Genomic DNA, 22003 nt, shown 5'->3' with positions numbered 1-22003 from the left:
CGCTGGTGCAGTTTACTGAGACTTCAGCGAAACCAATATTCCCATTGTTATTGCTGATTGTTGTGTGCTCCACAATCTCTGTGAGAGTAAGGGGGAGACGTTTATGGTGGGGTGGGAGGTTGATGCAAATCGTCTGGCCGCTGAATACGCGCAGCCAGACACCAGGGCAGTTAGAAGAGCACATCAGGAAGTAGTGCACATCAGAGAAGCTTTGAAAACCAGTTTCATGACTGGCCAGGGTACTGTGTTACACTTCTGTTTGTTTCTCCTTGATGAAAACCCACGCCCTTGGTTGACTCTAATTCCCTGTAAGCCACCCACCCTCCCGCCTTCGATCACAGCTTGCTTGCAAAGGAAATAGTCACTATCATTTAAAAAACATGTATTCTTTATTAATTGATTATAAAAAGAGGGAGATAACTCACAAGGTAGCCTGGGTGGGGTGTGGGAGGAGGGTAGGAGGGAAGGAAAAGGCCACTTTAAAACTTGTTGAATGCCAGCCTTCTGTTGCTTGGGCTGTCCACTGGGGTGGAGTTGTTGGGTGCCCGGAGCCTCCCACCCCGTGTTCTTGGGCATCTGGTTGGGGAGGCTATGGAACTTGGGGAGGAGGGAGGGCGGTTAAGCAGGGGCTGCAGCGGCAGTCTGTGATCCTGCTGCCATTCATGATCCTCCACCAGATGCCAGAGCATGTCCGTTTGATCCCGCAGTATCCCCAGCGTTTCCTCATGCCTCCTCTGATCTTCCTGCCGCCACCTCTCCTCACGTTCATTGGCCACCATCCTGTACTCTGCTATTGTGTCCCTCCACACAGCTCTGTCAGTGCTGGATGACTGCATGAGCTCAGAGAACATGTCATCGCTCATGCGTTTTTTTTGCCGCCTTATCTGAGATAGCCTCTGGGATGGAGGAGGGAGGCTTGAAACATTTGCAGCTGCAGGAGGAAAAAAAGGGAGTGAAGTATTTAAAAAGATACATTTTACAGAACAATGGCTATACTCTTTCACAGTGAACAACACTATTCACTTTACATAGCACATGGGATTTTGGTACAAGGTCGCATTTTGCATCTTATATTGAGGGCCTACGGCTTTGGTGTTAAAGATCACACATGTAGGGCCGGGCAACAGAATTCGGCTTGCAGGCGGCCACGGTAAGCCATAGTCTTTTGGCTTCTGCAACCTTCATAACAGCAGCCCCCTCCTTTCCCATACCAAGCAAAGCCCGTTGAGTTGGCCATTTACTGCTGCAGTTTTCCTTTTAACGTGCAGCAGCAGAAACCAAACTAACCCCCTCCCCCTATCCAATTCTCTGGGATGATCACTTTTAACCTCCCCTCACCGTGTGGCTGGTATCAAGGAATATCCCTGCTAGCCAAACGCGAACAGCTCAGCGCCAATGGCCCCCCTCCCACCGCGTGGCTAACTGTGGGGAGGATTTCTTTTCCATCACAGGCAAACAGCCCAATAGGAACGGGCACCTCTGAATGTCCCCTTAATCAAATTCCCCTATTTCAACCAGGTTACCATGAATGATATCACTCTCCTGAGGATAACACAGAGAGATAAAGAATGGATGTTGCTTGAATGCCAGCAAACACTGGGACCATACGCTGCCAGGCTTTGTCATGCAATGATACCAGATTACTTGCTACTAGCATGGCGTGGTAAAGTGTTCTACCATGGAGGACGGAATAAGGCTGCTCTCCCCAGAAACCTTCTGCAAAGGTTTTTAGAGTACCTCCAGGAGAGCTTCATGGAGATGTCCCTGGAAGATTTCCACTCCATCCCCAGACATGTTAACAGACTTTTCCAGCAGCAGTACTGGCCACGAATGCATCCCAAGTCCTCAGGGCTACTTAATCATTAAAATCGCTTACTTTCATAACATGTATTATATTTTAAAAGGTACACTCACCAGAGGTCCCTTCTCCGGCTTCATTGGGTTGGGAGGGTATTTCAGTCAGGGTGATAAAAAGATCCTGGCTGTTGGGGAAAACGGTTTGCTGTGTGCTCTTTCCAAGCTCGTCCTCCTCCTCATCTTCCCCATCTGCAAAATCATCAGCCATGGCGGAAAGTATCCCATCCTCGGAGTTCACGGACAGGGGTGGGGTAGTGGTGGCGGCCCCCCCTAGAATTGCATGCAGCTCAGCGTAGAAGTGGCATGTCTGGGGCTCTGTCCCTGAGTGTCTGTTTGATTCTTTGGTTTTCTGGTACGCTTGTCTGAGCTCCTTAAGTTTCACGTGGCACTGTGTTGCGTCCCTGATGTAGCCTCTGTCCCTCATGGCCTCGGAGATTTTTTGAAATGTTTTGGCATTTTGTCTTTTGGAACGTAGTTCTGATAGCACGGATTCCTCTCCCCACATAGCGATCAGATCCAGTACCTCCTGTTTGGTCCATGCTGGAGCTCTTTTTCAATTCTGGGACTGCATGATCACTTGTGCTGATGAGCTCTACATGGTCACCTGTGCTGATGAGCTCGCCTGGCCAAACAAGAAATGAGATTCAAAAGTTCCTGGGGCTTTTCCTGTACACCTGGCCAGTGCATCCAAGTTCAGAGTGCTGTCCAGAGCAGTCACAATGGTGCACTGTGGGGTAGCTGCCGGAGGCCAATACCTTCGAATTGCATCCACACTAACCCTAATTCGAAACGGCGATGTCGATTTCAGTGCTAATCCCCTCGTTGGGGAGGAGTACAGAAATCAGTTTTAAGAGCCCTTTATGTCGAAAAAATGGCTTCGTTGTGTGGACGGGTGCAGGGTTAATTCGAATTTAATGCTGCTAAATCCGACATAAACTCGTAGTGTAGACCAGGCCTCAAACTGAAGCACTCATAAAATCCTGTGTCACTTGCCAAATGCATAATAAGACAGCAGTGACATGTACCCCTCCATTACAGCCTGTTCCTCTTCCTGAATCTGCATGGGAAAAAGTGGTGATTAACATTGTAGGACCCTTTGATACTGCTCCAATTGACTGCCGTTATGCCATCACTTTCATCAACTATTTCAGTAAATGGCCTGAGGTAGTGTTTACATCGCAAATCTCTTCTGCTACAGTAATTAAGGTCCTCTCTTCAGTTTTTAACAGGGAAGGTAACCCCAAAGAACTGGTTTCAGATAATGGTAGTCAATTTACTTCCCTGGAGTTTGAAACTTTTCTAGCACAGGGGAACATTTTACACAGAAGGCCATCCCTATATTACCCTCAAGCCAATGGGGAAAATGAACGGTTTAACAGAAGTTTAAAAGAGAGTTTGCAAATGGCTAAACTGGAAGGGCGATTGTGGATACCCTTCACTACTGATTTCTTGCAAGCATACCAGGCTACATGACATGCCACAACGCAAAGATCACCCGCAGAGCTACTGCATGGGAAACAGGTGAATACTAAACTGAACATTGCTGGGTTGTTAAAGGCATGACTTGATGCCCCAAATAAGGCTGATGTGAGAAAAACAGTTGAACAGAACCAAGCAAAGTCTAAGGCTTTCACAGACAAGCAGCAGGGTGCTAAGGAACTAAAGTTTGAGTGTGGTTCCTTCGTTAGACTATGAAAACCTGGAATTTTACGCAAAGGGGACCATAAATTCACAGCTCCTCTTAAAATCATAGAGAAGAAGGGACCTTACACCTATCGACTTTCTGATGGGCGGGTATGGAATGCTTCTTATCTTGCATCTGCCTATGCACCAAGAGGAGATTATGCCAATGCACAGTCTGCATTGGATGACTTCACCGTAGTACTAACACAACAAGACATTGCACTAGAACCGGGGCTTGAGAGACGGCCTGTCAGACCCAGATGACCACCTGTCTGGACTAGAGACTATGTTATGTAGTATCTACAGTGTTTTCAATGTAATATTTCTGCCAACAGTATAGTGTCTTGTTTCATATTTATTCCTGTGGTTAGAACAATAATGTTTATTTTAATTGGGAGAGTTTCTTATGTAACCCTTCTGCCCGTCAGAGTTGGCAGCAACAAGGGCCGGGTTCAATATCTAGGGGATCCATTCCAATAACACAATGCAAACCGGCTCGAGCCCCCACCCAGTGACCTGGGACAAATATATACCACCCCCGCTGGGCACCTCCAAGAGGCAATACTTCCCCTCTCACAAGCACATAGTCTGAGTGTAGCAAAAAGCCTTTTAATAACAGAGAGAAACAATGTGGCATTATGTTGGGGAAACACCACCAACAGGATTCATAACACAACCCATGAGCAAAAAAAACCCACCCCAAGCAAATTGGGGCATGCCCCTTTCCCTTTGGTTCTTGAGTCCAGCAACCCCAAATCACCCAAAGTCCCAAAAGTCCCAAAAGTCCAATGACCCAAAAGTCTCTGTCCCTGGTCAGGGCAGCCCCAGGTTCGAAAGTTTATCTGTGGAGCTTTACCTCCCAACCTGGGTGGAGATGGGACGGGGGTAAGAGGCACCTTACATGATCTGAAGCTGACCGCCCCACAGCTCCATAGGCCTTCGCTCCGCTCCGCTCGCCGCCCCACAAACTCCTTCGCTCGGCTCCGCGGCCCACAAGCAGCTCCTGCCGTCCTACAAACTGCTCCACCAGCCTGTCCACAAGGCACTCCAGCCGTCCCGCAAACTGCTCCACAATATATCTTCAGGCTCCCCCACTACTTAACACAACGCTCAGTGATTTCAGCTCTTAGTCAGTTCAGCTCTTTGGTGAATCCAGCTTGTAGTAGGGGAGCCTCAGTGCTGGTGCACTATTAGCCCAAAGTGAGCTCAGCAGCCTGTAACTAGACTTCTAATGAAATCAAAATTAGCTCTGATATTCCACAGTGGAGAGAGACAGAGGTGCAATTAGCATGTAAGGCCCTCACCAAGGGGCCCATGCCACCAAGTATTATTACTTGTCCCCAGCCTCTCTCAATTCACAGAGTTTTGGAACCCATGACCCTTGCCTAGCGAGTGCTACTTAGTTGATGGTGAGTCCCTCCATCATAACAAAAGGCCAAGTACAGTTCCCAGCACAGTTCCCATAATCAGGGTAATAACAATTTATTCTTCCTGCCCCAATAACAGAGACACTGGGGATCCCACAGCAGCCAAAGTGACCATTTGGGCAGCTATGGCCTCATTCTAGGCGGGGTGGGTGTGCCTATGCAAATGAGATTGGCCCCTGAAGTTCTTTTCCACAACTTGCCACACCTCACCACCGGATGTCAGGGTGGAGCTCATCCTGACACTGCTTACACTTAAGAGAGGAGGGAATGTGGTGTTTAGATGTTGCTTGTAATTATTAGAATTGGAAGCACTGACTGTTGGGAGTCTGAAAGGACAGGAAACAGGAAGGAGTGGGGAGGAGTTGAGAGGCTGGGAGAAAGCTACAGAGGTGCAGTAGCAGCTTGGTAAAGAGGTTTCCACTTTGAAAATAGAGTCCTGTTGAAGCTTGTTATTACCTTGCCTGATTGATACAACAGTAGCCCACTCAGTTAGCTCCCAGGCCTACCCAGATCTGAGCCTGTGTGAATGCAGAAGCTGATGTCCACATGATTATTGGTCAGGAATTCTTGGCTGAAGGGCAGGTGGTGCTTGACCCATTGGCAGAATGTTATAGCCAGCAGGGAATGGAACTGTCTGGCCAGCCGTGCTGCCACCTTCGCCCAGGACTGCAAATTTCTCCCGGCCCTGGAAAACTTTGATGAGAGCCAGGCCTCATGCAGGTGCCGATCAGCCCGCCTTGCCCTGGCTTAACCTGTGCCCACCTGTGGGTCTGCAGGGATCAACCTTTCAATTGACCAACCCAGTCCCCAGGATCCCTGTGCTCAAATCCCTTCTCTGTATGCAGCTGCCCTCAACTACAATCCTGACCCCAGCAGCCAAAAATATGCAATAATATAATAATATGTGCTATGAACGATTTTCTGTGACTTCAGACCTCTGGTCATTGCTCATCCACCATAAGCTGGGGCCCACCCAAATTTCTACTCCTAACTATGCCACTGCAGTGCAGTTGCATTTTGTTTAACTGGGACCAGAATTTGTTCCTTCAAGTTTATATTGTTTTGCTGTTAAGATGTGAAATGCTCCTTCTTATATGTTTATAGGATCCATTTTATAGTCTGCTAAATGTCCAACAAGCATTTAATTGAGCTCCTAGGTCTCACCCACCCTCTCTGAAGCCAGTGGGCATTTCTCCTGAGTAAATGACTCACAGAGCTTTGTCAAGCTGTCAGTGAGTGTTATCAGAAGGATCATCTCGTCTTGTGAATGGAGTAGAATTATGTGAATCAATTTAATTAGTGTATTTGCATATTGAGCTGCCTTCTCTTCTGGACAGCTTCAGATATTTGCAGAGGGTGAGCCAGGATTATTTGGCACCTAGCAAGCAAAATGTCCTACTGGATGCTTAAATAAGATATCAAATGCTCTGGGATTCAGGAGACACAACTGGGGGCTGACCAGAGGAGGCTTCCATCTTTTCCAGCACTGGTTGTTTTAGAGCATAAACCCAAACAATGGAGAAACCCACAAGGGACAAACAGCTCAAACTGCTGACTTGGTTTTCATCAGGTGAGCTGATGGTGCCATTGAAAATAAAACACATGAACCCATCCTAACCAGGGGCTCCAGTGCAGAGCTCATATTCTCCCCAGGCTATGGACAGGCCAAGCACGGACATGGGAAGAGGTGGATTCAATGCTGTAACTCAGCCTGTCATGGATCTTCCATGGTGATGCTTATACCCCCTCTGGAGACTAATTAGCCTCCAAATCTAATGCTCATAGAGAATGTGAGATGGTGAGGCCACCACTGGCACAAACAACAGGGACTTTCCCACAGGAGGACAAGTCCTTTAATGTCTCTGTTAATTCTGCCAGAAAATGTGACATGTTGATAATTCCCAAAACTCAATAAATCCCTTTGACTTCCAACTCCCACATTTTTATTCACACAAACCCTCTGCCAACACCCTGTTCCTCCCAGTTTGGTTCCACCCACCCACCTCTGCTTCACACCATCTCCCAGGTCTTATGCCCTCCTACGTGCTTCACACATCCAGAATCACCATACACTCCCCCAATTATCAATGACCCATGCTCAATTCCCATCATACTTCTATATTCAGAACCTAGCTCACAACTTCTGGCTCCCACTATACAATTACCCCAACTCCATGATTCTTAAGCAATCACTTCTTCCAGCCCCCATGTGTCCTCTACTCATCTGTTTCCCCTGGACCATTCACCATCTCATGAGTCCATGATCCCCAAATGATCAATCCCTCAATGGAGCATGCTCCACCTCCCACCGCAAGATTGCAATCTTCAAATGACAGGCATAGTTTGTATAAATTGATCAGAATCCCACATACCCTAGGACAGAACCAACATTACTTCTTATTCCATATAGTTTTTCTTATGGGTAATAAGCAGAGCTGGTCAGAAAAAAATTTGATGGAACCATTTTCTCTTGGAAAATGCTGTTCTGTCAAAACCAAAATGCTTTGCAAAATTACCTCCATTTTGCAAAAAATTTGTTTTGTGGGAAACAAAATAAACAAACAAACAAAAAGTTCTGAAAAATTTGAAACATCCCATTTCAACATTTTTGGAAATACGTTATATTTTTCATTTCAAAATTACTCTCTCATTTTGTTTCATATAACAAAAAATTAAAACATTTCAAATTGACTTGTCATTTTGATTTTTTTTATATCCTATACTATCATATAAAATAAGTCAAAATCAAAGGTTAGCTTTGCTTTGAATCTGAATAGAACCTGAAAATTTCAAATTTCTCCATAAAGGAAAAGTCCATAAAACCCCAATAATTTCAAATCAATCAAAACATTTTGTTTGATGAAATCAAAATGAAACATTTCAATTTTGTCAAAATGAAACATTTTGCTCAATCCAAAACAAAAATTTGGTAGATTGAGATTTTCCTTCATGGAGAAGTTTGAAATGTTCAGGTTTTGTTCTGATTCAAAACAAAGGCAGATTTTGAAATCCTTCATGCAATGGAATGTCTATGCTCTGCGCAGATCTGCTAACAAGGGTAGAGTTCTGTCTGAAGCTTCTCCAATGTTTATAGAGTTTCTCTCCATGTGGATTCTTTGGTGCTCAGTAAGGTCTGAGCACTAGATGAAGATTTAAGGGGGCTTCTCTCTCTCTCTCTCTCTCGAGGAGATTCTCCTTTGTCTGATAAGATCTGAGTTCCTACTTGATCCTTAAAGAATTTATATAATTCCTCTTCTGTGTTTGTGGGACGAGGGGTTGGGTCACTGATGTCTAACAAGGAATGAGTTCTGGTTGAAGCTCAACCACTCTCTGTACGGACATATAGTCAGTTTTCCTTCGAATCATAGAATATCAAGGTTGGAAGGGACCTCAGGAGGTCATCTAGTCCAACCCCCTGCTCAAAGCAGGACCAATCCCCAATTTTTGCCCCAGATCCCTAAATGGCCCCCTCAAGGATTGAACTCACAATCCTGGGTTTAGCAGGCCAATGCTCAAACCACTGAGCTATCCCTCCCCCCCAAATGTTGTCTCTGGGTTTCCTAGAACAGCAATCACACTAAAAAAATTTACCTTGTCTATCCCTGAAGGGTTTCTTCTCTGCCCGTCATACCTGTGCTGAATCTCACAGACTTTTCCCAGATCAGGAATAATGGCAACACCCCATGCTGAGCCACTTGCTCAGGCCCTTGTTCCTCAAGATTTTCCTCCTCAGTTTGATTCCAAAATTCATCATGTGCTGGAACTGAAGAGAGAATCCAGGCATGATTGATTCCCTGTGATGGGAACACAGGAAACCTTGGAAAGAAAAGTATCAGGGGGTACCCATGTTAGTCTGTATCCACAAAAACAACAAGGAGTTGGTGTCACCTTAAAGACTAACAGATTTATTTGGGCATAAGCTTTCATGGGTAAAACACCATTTCTTCAGATGCATAGAGTGAAAATTACAGATGCAGGCATTATATAATGACACATGAAGGGAAGGGAATTACCTCACAAGTGGAGAACCAGTGTTGACAGGGCCAATTTGATCAGGGTGGATGTAGTCCAATCCCTATAATAGATAAGGAGGTGTCAATTCCAGGAGAGGCAAAGCTGCTTTTGTAATGAGCCAGCCACTCCCAGTCCCTATTCAAGCCCAAATTAATGGTGTTAAATTTGCAAATGAGTTTTAGTTCTGCTGTTTCTCTTTGAAGTCTGTTTCTGAAGTTTTTTTGTTCAAGTATAGCTACTTTTAAATCTGTTATAGAATATCCAGGGAGATTGAAGTGTTCTCCTACTGGCTTTTGTATGTTACCATTCCTGATATCCGATTTGTGTCCATTTATTCTTTTATGTAGGGACTGTCTGGTTTGGCCAATGTACATGGCAGAGGGGCATTGCTGGCACATGATGGCATATATAACTTTAGTAGACGTGCAGGTGAATGAGCCCTTGATGGTGTGGCTGGGTCCTCTGATGGTGTCGCTAGAGTAGATATGCGGACAGAGTAGGCAACGAGGTTTGCTACAGGGATTGGTTCCTGGATTAGTGTTTCTGTGGTGTGGTGTGTAGTTGCTGGTGAGTATTTGCTTCAGGTTGGGGAGCTGTCTGTAAGCGAGGACTGGCCTACCTCCCAAGATTATGTGAGAGTGAGGGATCATTTTCCAGGATAGGGTGTAGGATAGGTTGTTTCCTGAGGAAACTACAATGCATTGGTGATCTTCCTGAAAACACCATCCTGGCCACCATGGATATAGAAGTTTTTAACACCAATATTCCACATGAGGATGGACTACAAGCTGTCAGGAACAGTACCCCTGATGAGGCCGCGGCACACCTGATGGCTGACCTTTGTGACTGTGTCCTCACCCACTACCTTTTCAGATTTTGGGACGACTTATACCTTCAGGTCAGTAGCACTGCTATGGGTACCCTCATGGCCCCACAGTATGCCACCATTTTTATGGCTGACTTAGAAAAACGCTTCCTCAGCTCTTGTCCCCTAGCGCCCCTCCTCTACTTGCGCTACATTGGTGATATCTTCATCATATGGACCCATTGGAAGGAGGCCCTTGAAGAATTCCACCTGGATTTCAATAATTTCCACCCCACCATCAACCTCAGCCTGGACCAGTCCACACAAGAGATCCACTTCCTGGACACTACAGTGCAAGTAAGTGATGGTCACATAAACACCACCCTATACAGGAAACCTACTGACCGCTATACTTACCTACATGCTTCCTTCAAGGACACATCACACGATCCATTGTCTACAGCCAAGCCCTGAGGTACAACCGCATTTGTTCCAATCCCTCAGACAGAGACAAACACCTACAAGATCTTTATCAAGTATTCTTAAAACTACAACACCCACCTGGGGAAGTGAGGAAACAGATTGACAGAGTGAGACGGGTACCCAGAAATCACCTACTACAGGACAGGCCAAACAAGGAAAATAACAGAACACCACTGGCCATCACGTACAGTCCCCAGCTAAAACCTCTCCAGCACATTATCAATGATCTACAACCTATCCTGGAAAATGACCCCTCACTCTCACAGACCTTAGGAGGCAGGCCATTCCTCGCTTACAGACAGCCCCCCAACCTGAAGCAAATACTCACCAGCAACTACACACCACACCACAGAAACACTAACCCAGGAACCAATCCCTGTAGCAAACCTCGTTGCCTACTCTGTCCGCATATCTACTCTACCGACACCATCAGAGGACCCAACCACACCATCAAGGGCTCATTCACCTGCACATCTACTAGTGTGATATATGCCATCATGTGCCAGCAATGCCCCTCTGCCATGTACATTGGCCAAACCAGACAGTCTCTATGTAAAAGAATAAATGGACACAAATCAGACATCAGGAATGGTAACATACAAAAGCCAGTAGGAGAATACTTCAATCTCCCTGGACATTCTATAACAGATTTAAAAGTAGCTATACTTGAACAAAAAAACTTCAGAAACAGACTTCAAAGAGAAACAGCAGAACTAAAATTCATTTGCAAATTTAACACCATTGATTTGGGCTTGAATAGGGACTGGGAGTGGCTGGCTCATTACAAAAGCAGCTTTGCCTCTTGTGGAGGAAAAATCCAGTAGGCCTAAGCTTCCCAAGTAGGCCTAAAACTTTGGTCAACCTAACTGTGTGTGTAAAAGCATAACTAGAGGCTGAGGAAAATTCCATTGTGGGGCAGTTGCAACAGAACATCTTAAGAAATATGACCCTAACAGTTAGAAATTAGGAAAGACCCATTAACCGCAAAGTACAACCTGTCAATAACAGGAAAAGCTTGTTTTGCTATATCCCAAATAAGGAAAACTATTGTTAGAGCTTGCACTATATGCCGAATAAGGAAAATGCTGTTAAAGGAAGTGTGCTTAACAAATTGTGGTTTTCAGCTATATAAACTCCTGTATTTTCTGCTTACGCAGAGCAGCTATGGCTGAGTCTCCCTGTATACGTATACTTGAATAAAGATCCCCAGGCATTTCTGATTTCAAATACAAAGCGTGGTTAATTTTCCACCACACTCTCCTGGAATTGACACCTCCTCATCTATTATTGGGAGTGGACTACATCCACCCTGATTGAATTGGTCCTGTAAGCACTGGTTGTCCACTTGTGAGGTAACTCCCTTCCCTTCATGTGTCATTATATAATGCCTGCATCTGTAATTTTCACTCCATGCATCTGAAGAACTGGTGTTTTACCCATGAAAGCTTATGCCCACATAAATCTGTTAGTCTTTAAGGTGCCACCAGACTCCTTGTTGTTTTTTGGAAAGAAAAGGAATCACAAAGAGTTGTTACGAATCCCAAAGGAGGATGAAGCCAGCTGAATATTTCACAAACCTTGTGCGGTGGAGAGGAAAGGACCTAATGTTGTCACTTTTCAGCAAGATGGCAGTCACCAGCAGGAGGCTCTGGCATTATGAGTCAAACTCTTATCCTCCCCACCCCAGCTCCCTGTCTCCAGGGGGAGATTTCAGGATCGCAGGCACTGCCCCCAGCCAAATGGTTCCATTTCTTTTGCAGAGACTTTAAGGGGGTCAGTATCATCATGGCAAATCCCAAAGGGATATAGCCTCCTTGCAGTTCAAGTGCCACTCAGAGCCATCTCTGTCTAGATCCTTCAGGTGGTCTGGCTGGATATTCAGTTTACATCTGTCACTGGCAGTCTTTTCATGGCCCCAAAGCTTTTGGCAACCGTGTGATTGCCAGCCCCATCTCAGCATTCCCTGATAAACGTGCTGTGTATTTTGTTTGTCTTCCAGCCTAATAATATGCCTGTACAAGAAAACTGCTGAAATTGAACCAAAGCTGATAGAGGTGGTTGCTGGGTTCGACTTTGGATATCCTCATTGCTGATCTTGTCCTGCACTCAGTGTGGAGCAGTTGACGAAGATGACAGGAATGAAAAAGGTCAATCCAGTACGCTTCAGCCTTCCTAAACTGGGAGGAGTGGTAGATACGCTGGAGGGGAGGGATAGGATACAGAAGGACCTAGACAAATTGGAGGATTGGGCCAAAAGAAATCTGATGAGGTTCAATAAGGATAAGTGCAGGGTCCTACACTTAGGACGGAAGAATCCAATGCACCGCTACAGACTAGGGACCGAATGGCTAGGCAGCAGTTCTGCGGAAAAGGACCTAGGGGTTACAGTGGACGAGAAGCTGGATATGAGTCAGCAGTGTGTCCTTGTTGCCAAGAAGGCCAATGGCATTTTGGGATGTATAAGTAGGGGCATAGCGAGCAGATCGAGGGACGTGATCGTTCCCCTCTATTCGACACTGGTGAGGCCTCATCTGGAGTACTGTGTCCAGTTTTGGGCCCCACACTACAAGAAGGATGTGGATAAATTGGAGAGAGTCCAGCGAAGGGCAACAAAAATGATTAGGGGTCTAGAGCACATGACTTATGAGGAGAGGCTGAAGGAGCTGGGATTGTTTAGTCTGCAGAAGAGAAGAATGAGGGGGGATTTGATAGCTGCTTTCAACTACCTGAAAGGGGGTTCCAAAGAGGATGGCTCTAGACTGTTCTCAATGGTAGCAGATGACAGAACGAGGAGTAATGGTCTCAAGTTGCAATGGGGGAGGTTTAGATTGGATATTAGGAAAAACTTTTTCACTAAGAGGGTGGTGAAACACTGGAATGCGTTACCTAGGGAAGTGGTAGAATCTCCTTCTTTAGAGGTTTTTAAGGTCAGGCTTGACAAAGCCCTGGCTGGGATGATTTAACTGGGAATTGGTCCTGCTTCGAGCAGGGGGTTGGACTAGATGACCTTCTGGGGTCCCTTCCAACCCTGATATTCTATGATTCTATGATTCTATGATTCCTCCGTGTCCATGGTTTAAGGGTGTGATGCTTTTTAATTGCTTTCTGGTGGGATCATAGAGGGATCACTTGTCTCCTCAACCATGAAGGCTGGAAAATTTGTTTTTTTTTTAAAGAAAAGAATGTTGAGATTCTCTCTTAATCATATGACTCTAGGTGCTGGGGCTTCAAAACACATATCATCCACATGAGGTAATTTTCATAGTGCAGGCCAGGCCTGAGGAGGCAAGGAGGGAGGACACAGAGGACAGGGGACTGAAGGAACAAAGGAAGAGGTGTGGGCAGGAGACTAGGATATGACTAGGGTGACCATATTTCCCAATGCTGAATACAGGACACCTGGTAAAAATACTCATATTCAATGGCAATCAATCAGAACTATGCAATTCAAACGTTCAAATTAACGGCATGTTGAGTGAGCCCCTGTTAAAAAGAAATAGTGCGTAGTTGGATTCTTTTTATTTACCTTCTTATCTTTAAGGCTTTAGGGTTCACATGGAGAGGGGTGACACACACACACACTCCCATACACCTCTCTCACATAGGGTGGGGGGGGCTGACTGACCAACCCTCCCTCCCTGCCCAGCGCTCACCACCCTCCATGCCTGGCTGGACCCCTAGGACATAAAAGCCTCTCCTGGTACCTGGCACTGCATCTTCCCGAGGCAACACATGTGGGGAGGGACATACAGGGTCACATGACCCCCCTCCCCAGATTTCTGCCAGGGTTCAGACCTCAGTGTGGCCAGCAGCAGCAGCCTTTCCTTTTAGGCACTGTGTGGGAGTGAAGGGATGGGAGCTGCTTGCAGCCACAGGGGAGGGGGAGGGAAGGGATGACCTGGCCCATGTCTTTGCAGAGTTCATCTCTTTCCTATTCCCCCCCTCCCCACCACTTCCCTGTGGCTGGAAGCAACTTGTCCCTTCCTACCCGCACAGTGTTGAAAGGCAGCTAATTCCTCCAGGCTGCTGCTGGCAACCAACATAACCCAGCTGCCTTCTGTCACCGAGCTACAGGGTGGGCAGGAAGGGGTTAAGCCCTAAGGATTCATTGTGCACCAGGGCCCAGGCAACCTGACTGCAGGGGCTTCAGCAAACCTGGCTAGAGAGGTGGCTCTGCAGGGGAGAATGCCTAGGGGACAGAGCAGCCTGCACTCCTTGGGGGCAGGACCTAGGACAGGGCCGGGGCAGGTGAAGAGGGTGATAAGCCCCTGTCCGGGGTGGGGGGGGCAGCTGTGAATTCTGCAGGTTCAGGGCGTGAACAGTCTGGAAATTGCTTCCCCCACACATTCCAGAGCTTAGCTGAGGAGCGGAGAGGCTGCCCCATGCCATCACTGTGTGGTGCTTTGGCACATGTAGGGTTCAGCTCCTCCTGGCCAGCACCCTGGGCTGCAGGGTCTTGGGCTTTCCCAGGGCACCAGCAGAGCCAGAGGCAGTTTGGGAAGGAGGGAGCCTGCCAGTCAGACTGCTGGTGAGCTGAGTGCTCCAATCAGGAGCTGGTTCTCCGCACAGCACTGGGAGTGGGATGCGCCCTGCACGGGGTGTGGGGGGCGGAAAAGATGGGGGAGCAGTGGGGCTAGGGGGGTGAAGGGGCAAAGCATGGAGAAGACAGCAAGAGGGAGAGCATGTAATGGGTCGATGGGTGGGCAGCAGAGATAACACTTAACTGGCCGCCGTCTGTCACCTGCCCGCACTCGCCAGCTACCACAGCTCGCAGCACACAGCCAATGCCAACCAGAAAAGGGATGGGGCACCTACCCCCATCACTGGCCACTGGACCCCCCACTCACCGCTGGTGGGCAGGCAGTTGGCGAGTAGGGATCTGGCTAGTAGCAGGACCCACCAGTACTGATGGGGGAGACAGAAAATAAGGGACAATTTGTCTGTTTTTAAGAAAAAGTCAGGACATCTGCAGGGAGGCTTAAATATGGGACTGTCCCTTTGAAAACAGGACATCTGGTCACCCTAGGTATGTCTATACTGCAATCTCAGAATGTGGCTGCAATTTGAGTAGACATAGCTAGCTTGCGTTCCAGAGTAGTGAAGTTGCAGCAGTTTGTGCTTCAGCTTGGGCTATACAAGCCCACCCATAACCCTTGGTAATTATCCTCAGGGCACCCTACACTGAATCCCATGCTGCTTCACTGCTCCAGGACACAAGCCAGCTAAATTAAAGCTGACTCAGGTATACCTAATCTAGCTTGAATTATACCCTGTAATTGCAGTATAGTCATGCCCTGAGATGGATATGGAGACAGGACTGTGATAAGGGAAGAGTATGGAGCCTATAGAATGGCAAAGCCCCCCCACCCCAGGGGTTAGGGGCAGGTACGTGGAGTCCCACTACAAGCAGCTAGAGGGGAGGCCCTCCTTTATGTGTGTGCATTCAAGGTTGTTTATTTTTTAACCTAAAAGAATCACACAAAGTGGAGTGTGCGCGGGGGCATTCCCCTAAAGCAGGGGCGGGCAAACTTTTTGGCCTGAGGGCCACATCGGGTTTCCAAAATTTTACGGAGGGCTGGTTAGGGGAGGCTGTGTCTCCCCAAACAGCCAGGCATGACCCGCCTCCTATCCGATGCCCCCCCCGCTTCTTGCCTCCTGAAGGCTCCCCCGGGACTCCTGCCCCATCTAACTCCCTCGTCCCCTGACGGCCCCCCCGGGACTCCTACCCCATCAACCACCCCCTGCTCCCTGTCCCCTGACCACCCCCAGACTCTCCACCTCTGACTGCCCCCTGCCGCCCCATCCAATACACCTCTCATTTCTGACTTGCCTCCTGGGACCCCTGCCCCATCCAACCCCCCTGTTCCCTGCCCTCTGACCGCCCCGTCCCCTATCCACACCCCCACCCCCTGCCCACCACCCCCAACTCCACTGCCCTCTATCCAACCCCCCCTGCTCCCTGCTCCCTGACCTCTGCCCTAAAGGCTCAAAAATAACAGGAGACAGAAAAAACAAATAGCCCAACACACTTTATATTTTTTATTTTTTTTATTTTAAGCCAGTCTTATGCTTGTTTATTTTTAACATCTGACACATGGTTTCTGATCTCTTGAGGCTAATTCTTGGTGCTGCTGGGGGGGGGGGGGGGGGGACGAAAAAATGGCTCTTTGCCACTCCTTCCCTGAGCCCCAGGGCAACCAGGAGCTAAGCTCGTCTAGGCTGAGTGCATGTTTTCTTTTACTGAAGGGACCAGGAGATGACATGCAGCCTGCCAGCCAGCTGTATCACCATCAAGTCATGACCTGCTCAGCTACTATCAAGGATGCCTTAGGGATCTCAGCAGTACTGTGTTTCGGTACTTGAGCGGCCCAAAGAGCTCTGCAGTCCTCACTTTCCATAACTAGAGTTGCGTGATTAACTCTGAGACAGCAGCTGAATAAAAGCACCATTCAAGAACTCTGCAAGCTTGGGAGACCCAGGCTAGAAAGTGTTCATGCTGTATCCGCCCAGCCTGCTCTTTGCTCACCAGTCTCCTTGCAGAGTCAAGCAAATTTCATCAGCCAAACAGCCATGCCCATCACCCATCTTTAGCAGACTTGGTCTTCTCAGTTTGTAATGACCTTTAGGGGTATGTCTTCACTACGAAATTAGGTCAAATTTATAGAAGTCGGTTTTGTAGAAAGCGGTTTTATACAGTTGATTGTGTGTGTCCCCACACAAGTGCTCTAAGTGCATGTAGTTGGCGGAGTGTGTCCACAGTACCGAGGCAACCGTTGACTTCCGGAGCGTTGGACTGTGGGTGGCTATCCCACAGTTCCCGCAGTCTCCGCCGCCCATTTGAATTCTGGGTAGAAATCCCAGTGCCTGATGAAGCTAAAACATTGTCGCGGGTGGTTCTGGGTACATATCATCAGGCCCCCGTTCCCTCGCTCCCTCCATGAAAGCAAGGGCAGACAATCGTTTCGCGCCTTTTTTCTTGAGTTACCTGTGCAGACGCCATACCACGGCAAGCAAGGAGCCCGCTCAGCTAACCATCACCGTGTGTCTCCTGGGTGCTGGCAGACGTGGTACTGCATTGCTACACAGCAGCAGTTAATTGCCTTTTGGCAGCAGACAGTGCAGTATGACTGGTAGCCGTCATCGACATCGTCCTGGGTGCTCTTTTAACCAGGCGCCTGGGTAAACATGGGAGTGACTCAGCCAGGTCGTTTCCCTTGTTTCGTCTCGTGGCGATTGAGTCCTACTGGCAGTGCGCTGTCTTTTAACCTCCAGCCAGCAGAAGATAATGGCTAGTCGTCATACTGCACCGTCCTCTGCCGAGCACCCAGGAGATGATGACGCCTAGCGGTCGTACTGCACAGTCTGCTGCCAGCAAGATGTATAAAGTTAGATGAAGTGGCTCAAAACAAGAAATAGACCAGATTTGTTTTGTATTCATTTTCTCCTCCCTCCCTCCCTCTGTGAAATCAACGGCCTGCTAAACCCAGTTTTGAGTTCTATCCTTGAGGTTTTGAGATCTATCCTTGAGGGGGCCATTCAGTTTCTCGCAAAGCCACCCCCTTTGTTGATTTTAATTCCCTGTAAGCCAACCCTGTAAGCCATGTCATCAGTCGCTCCTCCCTCCGTCAGGGCAATGGCAGACAATTGTTCCGCGCCTTTTTTCTGTTCAGGCGCCATACCATGGCAAGCATGGAGCCCGCTCAGATCACTTTGGCAATTAGGAGCACATTAAACACCACACACATTATCCAGCAGTATATGCAGCTCCAGAACCTGGCAAAGCGATACCGGGCGCGTAGGCGACGTCAGCGAGGTGATGTGAGTAATGAGGACATGGACACAGACTTCTCTCAAAGCAGGGGCCCTGGCAATGTGGGCATCATGGTGCTAATGGGGCAGGTTCATGCGGTGGAACGCCGATTCTGGGCTCCGGAAACAAGCACAGAGTGGTGGGACCTCATAGTGTTGCAGGTCTGGGATGATTCCCAGTGGTTGCGAAACTTTCGCATGCGTAAGGGCACTTTCATGGAACTTTGTGACTTGCTTTCCCCTGCCCTGAGGCGTAAGAATACCAAGATGAGAGCAGCCCTCACAGTTCACAAGCGAGTGGCAATAGCCCTGTGGAAGCTTGCAACGCCAGATAGCTACCAGTCAGTCGGAAATCAATTTGGAGTGGGCAAATCTACTGTGGGGGCTGCTGCGATGCAAGTAGCCAACGCAATCAACGGTAGTGACTCTGGGAAATGTGCAGGTCATAGTGGATGGCTTTGCTGCAATGGGATTCCCTAACTGTGGTGGGGCCATAGGCGGAACCCATATCCCTATCTTGGCACCGGAGCACCAAGCTGGCGAGTACATAAACCGCAAGGGGCACTTTTCAATAGTGCTGCAAGCACTGGTGGATCACAAGGGACGTTTCACCAACATCAACGTGGGATGGCCGGGAAAGGTACATGACGCTCGCATCTCCAGGAACTCTGGTCTGTTTCAAAAGCTGCAAGAAGGGACTTTATTCCCAGACCAGAAAATAACCGTTGGGGACGTTGAAATGCCTATATGTATACTTGGGGACCCAGCCTACCCCTTAATGCCATGGATCATGAAGCCGTACACAGGCAGCCTGGACAGTAGTCAGGAGCTGTTCAGATACAGGCTGAGCAAGTGCAGAATGGTGGTAGAATGTGCATTGGACGTTTAAAAGCACGCTGGCACAGTTTACTAACTTGGTTAGACCTCAGCGAAACCAATATTCCCACTGTTATTACTGCTTGCTGTACTCTCCACAATATCTGTGAGAGTAAGGGGGAGACGTTTATGGTGGGGTGGGAGGATGAGGCAAATCGCCTGGCTGCTGGTTACGCACAGCCAGATACCAGGGCGGTTAGAAGAGTACAGGAGGGCGCAGTGCACATCAGAGAAGCTTTGAAAACCAGTTTCATGACTGGACAGGCTACGATGTGAAAGTTCTGTTTGTTTCTCCTTGATGAAACCCATCGCCCCTTGGTTCACTCTACTTCCCTGTAAGCTAACCACCCTCCCCTCCTCCCTTTGATCACCACTTGCAGAGGCAATAAAGTCATTGTTGCTTCACATTCATGCATTCTTTAGACATTCATCACACAAATAGGGGGATAACTACCAAGGTAGCCCAGGAGGGGTGGTGGAGGAGAGAAGCACCAGGAGGAGTGGTGGAGAAGGGAAGGACAAGGCGACACAGCACTTTAAAAGTTTAAAACTTTAAAACTTATTGAATGCCAGCCTTCTGTTGCTTGGGCAATCCTCTGGGGTAGAGTGGACGGGTGAACGGAGGCCCCCCCACCACGTTCTTGGGTGTCTGAGTGAGGGGGCTATGGAACTTGGGGAGGAGGGTGGTTGGTTACACAGGGGCTGTAGCAGCGGTCTGTGATCCAGCTGCCTTTCCTGCAGCTCAGCCATACGCTGGAGCATATTGGTTTGATCCTCCAGCAGCCTCAGCATTGAATACTGCCTCCTCTCATCACGCTGCTGCCACATTTGAGCTTCAGCCCTCTCTTCAGCCCACCACTTACTCTCTTCAGCCCGCCACCTCTCCTCCCGGTCATATTGTGCTTTCATAGAATCATAGAATATCAGGGTTAGAAAGGACCTCAGGAGGTCACCTAGTCCAACCCCCTGCTCAAAGCAGGACCGATCCGCAATTAAATCATCCCAGCCAGGGCTTTGTCAAGCCCGGCCTCAAAAACATCTAAGGATGGAGATTCCACCACCTCCCTAGGTAACGCATTCCAGTGCTTCACCACCCTCCTAGTGAAAAAGTTTTTCCTAATATCCAACCTAAACCTCCCCCACTGCAACTTGAGACCATTACTCCTTGTTCTATCATCTGGTACCACTGAGAACAGTCTAGATCCATCCTCTTTGGAACCCCCTTTTAGGTAGTTGAAAGCAGCTATCAAATCCCCCCTCATTCTTCTCTTCTGCAGACTAAATAATCCCAGTTCTCTCAGCTTCTCCTCATAAGTCATGTGCTCCAGCCCCCTAATCATTTTTGTTGCCCTCCGCTGGACGCTTTCCAATTTTTCCACATCCTTCTCGTAGTGTGGGGCCCAAAACTGGACGCACTACTCCAGATGAGGCCTCACCAGTGTCGAATAGAGGGGAACGATCACATCCCTCGATCTGCTGGCAATGCCCCTACTTATACAGCCCAAAATGCCATTGGCCTTCTTGGCAACAATGGCACACTGTTGACTCATATCCAGCTTCTTGTCTACTGTAACCCCTAGGTCCTTTTCTGCAGAACTGCTGCCTAGCCATTCGGTCCCTAGTCTGTAGCGGTGCATGGGGTTCTTCCGTCCTAAGTGCAGGACTCTGCACTTCTCCTTGTTGAACCTCATCAGATTTCTTTTGGCCCAATCCTCTAATTTGTCTAGGGCCCTCTGTATCCTACCCCTACCCTCCAGCGTATCTACCTCTCCTCCCAGTTTAGTGTCATCTGCAAACTTCCTGATGGTGCAATCCACACCATCCTCCAGATCATTTTTGAAGATACTGAACAAAACCGGCCCGAGGACCGACCGTTGGGACACTCCACTTGATACCGGCTGCCAGCTAGACATGGAGCCATTGGTCACTACCCGCTGAGACCGACAATCTAGCCAGCTTTCTATCCACCTTATAGTCCATTCATCCAGCCCATACTTCTTTAACTTGCTGGCAAGAATACTGTGGGAGACAGTGTCAAAAGCTTTGCTAAAGTCAAGGAACAACACGTCCGCTGCTTTCCCTTCATCCACAGAACCAGTTATCTCGTCATAGAAGGCAATTAGATTAGTCAGGCATGACTTGCCCTTGGTGAATCCATGCTGACTGTTCCTGATCACTTTCCTCTCCTCTAAGTGCTTCAGAATTGATTCCTTGAGGACCTGCTCCATGATTTTTCCAGGGACTGAGGTGAGGCTGACTGGCCTGTAGTTCCCAGGATCCTCCTTCTTCCCTTTTTTAAAGATGGGCATTACATTAGCCTTTTTTCAGTCGTCCGGGACTTCCCCCGATCGCCATGAGTTTTCAAAGATAATGGCCAATGGCTCTGCAATCACATCCGCCAACTCCTTTAGCACTCTCATATGCAATGCATCTGGCCCCATGGACTTGTTCTTGTCCAGCTTTTCTAAATAGTCCCGAACCACTTCTTTCTCCACAGAGAGCTGGTCACCTCCTCCCCATGCTGTGCTGCCCAGTGCAGTAGTCTGGGAGCTGACCTTGTTCGTGAAGACAGAGGCAAAAAAAGCATTGAGTACATTAGCTTTCCTGCATTCTGACATTGTCTGCCTCCATGCATTCATCTGTGCTATGTCAGTGTGGGAGGACAGCATGAGCTCAGAGAACATTTCATCACGAGTGCGTTTTATTCACCTTCTAATCTTCACTAGCCTCTGGGAAGGAAAAGATCCTGTGATCATTGAAACACATGCAGCTGGTGGAGAAAAAAAAAAGAGGCAGTGATATTTAAAAAGACACATTTTCTAGAACAATGGCTACAGTCTTTCACGGTAAACCTTGCTGCTAACATTACATACACAGCACATGTGCTTTCGTTCCAAGGTCTCATTTTGCCTCCCCCCACCACGTGGCTAGCCCCTCACCCTCCCCCCCACCATGGCTAACAGTTGGGAACATTTCTGTTCAGCCACAGGCAAACAGCCCAGCAGGAACGGGCACCTCTGAATGTCCCCTTAAGAAAAGCACCCTATTT

The 22003-nt window shown here is 48.1% G+C and overlaps 1 pseudogene; it reads right to left on the bottom strand.

Annotated features, from left to right (window-relative positions):
- Window positions 1-479: 479 nt before the first annotated feature.
- On the bottom strand, window positions 480-2455 carry LOC141993217 (uncharacterized; annotated as a pseudogene).
- Between the last annotated feature and the right edge of the window lie 19548 nt (window positions 2456-22003).

Source organism: Natator depressus, chromosome 9, assembly GCF_965152275.1.
Source record: "Natator depressus isolate rNatDep1 chromosome 9, rNatDep2.hap1, whole genome shotgun sequence".
Lineage (NCBI taxonomy): Eukaryota > Metazoa > Chordata > Testudines > Cheloniidae > Natator > Natator depressus.
This window is presented reverse-complemented; position numbering and strand designations above follow the sequence as displayed.